A 6,677-nucleotide genomic window follows, 5' to 3' on the forward strand; every position below is an offset into this window, starting at 1 on the left:
TTTAGTGTTTTTTTCTGCAGAATGGCTCAGATGGGCTAAGTAAAACATAAGTGACAGACAGTACATAAGATGAACAAAGTAATCAATGGCTCAAATATCAAAAAATTTATCTAATACAAAAATATCAGCAGTTAGTAACAAGCCATATGAATAAGAGAGATGGACTTGGAGAGGAAGAATAATAGCATGACATTGGCAGCGAATCCCCATAAATCTTCGCAAGAAAAAAGTAAGGCAAATCAGGAAAGGATTAATAATATCTACCCTATAATATCTGACAAAAAGGAACCAAGAAACAAACTGCATCTACCAGATGTTTGAGCTTGAAACAGTGTTGCCCCCAGCTGGTTCAAGATTTCTATAAGTTTATCGGACAAGCGTATGTATGAATTACCAAATTAATTCATATACTGGCAGCATTCTGTGAATTCTACCAGCTTCCAAGTTCCTCTCAATATCAATACATAGACTTCTTGATGCAGGTTTCTAATGTTGATGTAAATTCATCATTGTTTCCAACAAATATTAGGTAGTGAATATCCGAGAATAGCAAAATGTCTTCTTCAGTTCTGTCACATATGTGACTTTCACACCAAACAACAGATAATACTGTATGCACAATTGTCAATAGTGGAATTAATGCATCTCTGTGGTCCTGATCCGTGTCAATGCAGAACAGCCTCAAATCCAGAAAGGTACAACATGTTGGATTGAGAATGGTGATAGTATACGTGAGTATATCTACATCATTAAGCAAGCAGATAGCCATGGCTGCAATGGACATATCACTATGTTTGGGTGGCTTTGCTAATAATAACTGAGGCATACTCAGCAGTAGTTGAATCAGGTGACCGTTTTGCAGAGCAAGGTGGGGAATACCTCGGAAGAGTGGAGGAAGCATCCGCAAATAGCCGCAAATTTTATGTCAAGCAAAGAGAATGATCTTAAGAGGCAACTCATTGAGAGAATCCCTCTGGTTGAGCTCAGTGCTACACTAGAATTGTTGCTAGCCAGCTTCAATGAAGCCTGAGGAACACAAGAAAGCCGGAGAGGGTAAGGAGCTTGCTCGGTGGTGCAATAAGATTGAAAGTATGAAATTGCATGAGTGTATCATCATAGCAGCTACTAAAACAGCTATTTTGCAAACTATTATGATGTGACCCCAGGACAACCTTATAATATGTGCACTATTACTAGGATGGTAATAGTCAACAACACATGTAAAACAGATACACCAAATATGCAGGTAAGTGGATGATAAATGTAAATATTCCTATTACTGAAACCCAAGAGAATCAGGAAAAAAGAGACACTACTACTGACAAACCTGCATGGCACCTTGGGAAATGATGTCTTCACACAGAACACCAGAATTTCACACAAGGTCACAGAGTGGAACAGAAGCGTTGGCTTTGGCTTTATCTTCCTCAGCCAAAAGTAAAACTTGCCGAGTTATGGATCTTCTAAGCTCTTCATATAGAACATCGTTGTCGTATGCCGCATTTACAACCTGGAAAGAAACAATAGAAAGCTAAATCTAACGTGATGACATTATCAAGCATGACCTTAAAAGCAAAAATGATCAGAAAAACAAATAAAGAATCGAGACTTAGCTTACAGATAATATTGCCTGCTAAACTAATCTTACAGAGTTTCTGGAGAATTTGGATCATATTCTTCCTTCATTTTCCCTCTATTTCCAGAAAGAAATTATATGGTTTGTCTATGTTTTACTTTCAATTTACACGAGTTTTCATGGATAAATTCAACTCTGACAGAATCTTCTAGCAACCATGCAAACTTTCAAGTGCATTTGTCTGGGTCAGCACATCGATCAATAGGGAGATCAATGATGCTATGTCTTGCCTGGGAAAAAAAAGGAAAAAAAATATAGATGTATCAACAGATTGAGCATTAATCTTTGTGGAAAATATGTCAGTCAATAAGAAAAAATCTATATAATTAATCTTACAAATGAGATATAAAAGCATGGACTATGATGGCACATATTTCCAGTAGCACTGCAAGCTTTTGCACGGATATATCATCATCATCATTGCTTAGGAAGTCTTTCAAAAACTCTAGCGAGCCTGCCTTGTTGATGTATACATAAAAATCCCGCAACAATGAATTAACTCATTTTTTTACCACAAACCAAAATGAATTGAAACTCATTTTATGGACATTTTATTGATAAAGCAATATATACCAAAAGGTATGAAAATCACCAGTGCCTTATTAGATATAAGCTCACAAGCATAAAATTAAACTCATTGCTTCTGTTGATTCTTTCCTTCCTTATTGTCGGGTTAGCTTTTATGATCCATGCCTTAAAATAAGAAATTTAATAGCCTTCTAAAGCAGAGAACTGAGATGAATCATTGGCAAAAACATCTCTTGAAGGAGAATTATGAAAGAGCTCAAGTTTGGGCCTTAGACATTCGAGCAAGAGCAGAAATTATCGTTAGAAAGTCAAGAACAGCATCCCTTGAAATTGAACCGTCAAATAGTTTTCTTATATTGTTTGTATTTAGAAGACATTCTCGAAGAATCTGCAAAGCCAGTGCGCGGTAGCCCACCATCTCTGCAATGATAGCTATGGGCCTTGCAATACCTTCCAAAATGATATAGTCAAGGCTCCTAAGAATGCGTGCAGGGAATCCAACCTGAAAGCCAAGAATCTGTTAGAAAAAAGTTGACAAACAGCAAGTGTAACACCAGTGACAGCTTTGAGACAACCTCCACAAAACTTTGAACAAGCTGAGGCATATTTGTCTCAACTGCTTTCAACATTTCCTTATTTTTCAAGCCTTTCTCCCACCAGGTGACCATCATTTAGTAGGAAACCACTGTTGATGGATGCAGATGTTGATGGCATGTCAGGAGAGCTCTGTACTGCAACAAAAGTGAATGCCAAAAGATTTCCATTGTTTCCGCCTCCAAGCCCTCTCAAGCTTTTTATTGCCTTTTGGTGTGCGTCAGGCAGAAAGTCAGTTATGAGCTTTACATGTTCTCTTCTAAACAAGATCTCAAGGAAAACACCATCAGAGAGGCAATGAGATAAGGAAGACTGTGTCTACACTATAACAATTAGTAATAACCCAAAGATAAATTTCGCACTATCTTTTTCATCAAAGGCATCTTTCATTAGCTCATCACCCAACAAACATATAAAAAGCTGTCTTATGCCATTTGGCATGCTTGTTCAATGGCCAGAGCACAACCCCCCACCCCATCAGTCTTGTTTCTAACAACCTAACACACCCATCCTTGAGGCCATCCCAATTTAACAACACTACACTGTAATTTGTTATTGCTTCATTCTCACTTGATAACCAAAGTACAACCACCCCCCCTCCCTTCTTTTTTCAAGGGATAAAAGGAATGACAGTGGCAGCATTTGCTGATGCATTGTGTTGTTGAATGGAGTTTATCACAGTACCATCAGATGAAGATAGGTGTGCGAGGACTGAAAGGAGATGCTTGCTGTTTTCTCTGGGAACTGGTAAGAATATATGATGCGAACATTTTCCATCTGACCTCAAACAATCGGCGATTGTTGCCAAGGCAACACAACCATGCAGAACATGGGCACGAGGATTGGATAATTTACATTTGGTTGGTTGTTGCTCCTGACTCTTAAGTATGAAGCACACAGACATAAGGAAAACACATCTGATACAGTGGTTCCACCTCCAGGCACACCTGTTTCATTAGCAGCACTGAGCAGTTAAAGAATTTGGCAAACCACATACACGTTGCGGACTGAAGTGTTTGATTGACAAATCCTTGACATAAGCTGGAAAGTATGGTCTCACAGAAATATGACAAGGTTAAAATGTCACCACAAAAATCAAACGCTTTCAATATTTACAACTCCGGTTAATAACTTCAATGAATTAAATGTCAAAGCTTTTCATTCCAAGGTCTACATTATTTACAGGATATTTGAAGACTTTAAAAATAAAATGCTAAGTCAAATATTTGGTATTACATAATATATTAAAATATAATAATATAATAGCACATGCATCCAGTATCCTCCTGCGTGTGTATATATATTATATTAATTATATTATAATATGCTTGTGTGTGTGTATACGGAGACCAGGATCTGGTCAAGTGGATCTCTACTCACATCCGGTTAGGATTTGATTAGATGATGGGCTCCCACAGTGACGAACAAGCCATTAGATGTGATCTACTACAAAGCTGCCTACATACTAAATATCTTATGATTTGGAAACCCCAAGCCTGTACATCAATTGATGAAAAAATTGGATAAGAGTTCAGTCCAGCTTTTCTTTTGATTTCTGCCGTTTCTAGGTGTAGAACAAGAGTTAAGACCATCTTGAGCCTATATATACCATCCCAGTACAAAAGCAAAAAAGAAGAAGAAGAAGAGAGTAAAGAAAAGAAAGTAAAATATATTTGTTAAAGACAAGAAACTATTATACTTGCCTGTCTTTAGAGGGTATCATGTGGACCATTACATTATTTCGGTGAACCACCTTACAGGCAACTAAGGAAGCTTACTACCTTTCAAGCATGGCATGGCATATCATCAACCAACTTTACCTCTGGTAAGAAGGAAGCACCAAAAAAAAAAACACAAGCAATTTCCTGTCTTAAATTATGAATGTCCTTTTCAATTTTCCCATGTTTAAAAATAAACTTCATCGCAACAGTCCGGAACAAAACAAATATCATGGTTTCTACTATCAGCATATGGTATTCATTCCACAGAGAATAACTTGGAACCTCAGCATTCACCAGATTCAATAGGTACGAACGTGTCACATATACTTGTGTCGTCCTTTGTACACCCTCGCAAGATAACCTTCACCAACCAGCTCTATCACATGTAATTCTCTACTCCCTTCTTTCTATCTATCATCTATTGGGCTAGTCGCAGCTAAAAAGGAAAAAAAAAAAAAAGGAAAAAAGGAAACCTCTATACCTTTAATGTACAATAAAATCAAACCAAGAGTCATAACCTTGCTGCAAAGTGGATCTCATTAACTACTTGTCCCATAAATCGCATATCAATTTTAGATAAAATCAGAAACTAATAAAAAGAAATAGCATATTTTCTGCTGAAACCCATAACCAATTAAAATCTTCTGAGATCTTGTTTTTGGTAATATTTACATTCGACCAATATCTTTATCTTTTCTCTTTTTATTTTTATTTTTCTCTTTCTTTCACACTCTGTACCCATTTAAGCCTTAATGAGATGTGTGGTGGTCTCTTCCACGGTTTCCTCAAAATAAATGAATAAAAAATAAATGGCATATTAGATCCTTTTCTACCAAATGGAATAAAGCTAAATTGAAAGATAAACTTGTAACTCACTAGTCTTAACAGATAAAATGCTGAAATCTAAGAGAAAGGGAGCAATTAGGGTTTTAAAATCAGATCCGAGGGGACAGGGTTCATCTCAAGAAGCTTTCAGGCTTCGGAACGAGGATCGTTAGAGAATATAGGAGGCGATACTAAACCCTAAAGATCTGATTTCTTTCCCTAAACACTGAGCCAGATTGAAATCTGGCAACAAAAATTTTCCGAAATTTTGGAAGGAAAGATCGAGTTCAGGGGAAAGTTAGAGGGAAACATCTGGGTTACTATAAGCTTTGGGTGGAAGGGAGAGAGACAGCTTACCCTGCTCGGCTCTCGCTCCCTCTCTCTGAGGCCCTCGGTCTCGATCATCCGATGCTTTTAAATGTTTTTCCCGCCCAAATGTTCTGCAACTCGTTGATTCGGGTCGGATATTCTGTGGATCCGGATCTGTATCCGCTTATAGTGAGGATCCGTTTCCGGATACAGCTCGAGGTTGGGATTAACATCGTCCAACCTATGAGACTAATGTGGAAGATTTGCTTAACAACAGAGAATAATATGGGAAAATTCTCAATTAAATTTCATTTTAATTTGGGTTGTTTTGTCTGCGTATGACCGGGAGACTGTATATAACAAACATTCATTTCTAGAACGGCGCACGTGGTGTAGGATATAGTCTCTCATGCAACCCGTGTATAGCCGTGTATTGGATAGGCCATGCCGAAGAATAAAGAGTAAATTATATTTTTTTTTTGAAATTTCCACCTATTATACTTACATTTAATAATTTATAAAACCTATATTTATACCCACATAAATTAATGTCGTTAGTGAAACCATTTATATAATGTAGAAAGACAAAAATATCCCTAAAATCTCTCTTGTTTGCATCCTGCCACGGCCCGCCAGCGTCATCATCATCTCTTTCCACCGCCACATCATCCTCGATCGGCCCCGCATCTACCCGACAAGTAGAGATCCCGCAATCAATGCAAGTTAATATTAAGGACTAGTTAATGGCATGAGTTAAATTGTAGAGTTGAATAAAAGTATAGAATATTTATGTAGATTTTAAAAATTATTAGGTGGAACCATAATTTCGATCTAATCTCAAATTTTTTTTGTAATTTATCCAAAAATAAATGTCTGATTGCAACAATTAATCCTTCCTCTTATGTAATCATGATCTGCTATTATTTCTTTCAATGATAACACATCTGTGTTCGCCCTTGTTTATATGGCACATGCACGCTCGTGGTATTACATGACGTAATCAATTTAATGCTATGATGTGTTGGAAAACAGTTTATTGCAATCTTCCTTTCTGACTAGTCTCC

At 37.1% G+C, this 6,677-nt stretch overlaps 1 pseudogene; it reads right to left on the bottom strand.

Annotated features, from left to right (window-relative positions):
- Positions 1–153: 153 nt before the first annotated feature.
- LOC105045123 (serine/threonine-protein kinase TIO-like) lies at positions 154–5,221 on the bottom strand (annotated as a pseudogene).
- Between the last annotated feature and the right edge of the window lie 1,456 nt (positions 5,222–6,677).

Source organism: Elaeis guineensis, chromosome 5 (assembly GCF_000442705.2).
Source record: "Elaeis guineensis isolate ETL-2024a chromosome 5, EG11, whole genome shotgun sequence".
NCBI lineage: Eukaryota > Viridiplantae > Streptophyta > Magnoliopsida > Arecales > Arecaceae > Elaeis > Elaeis guineensis.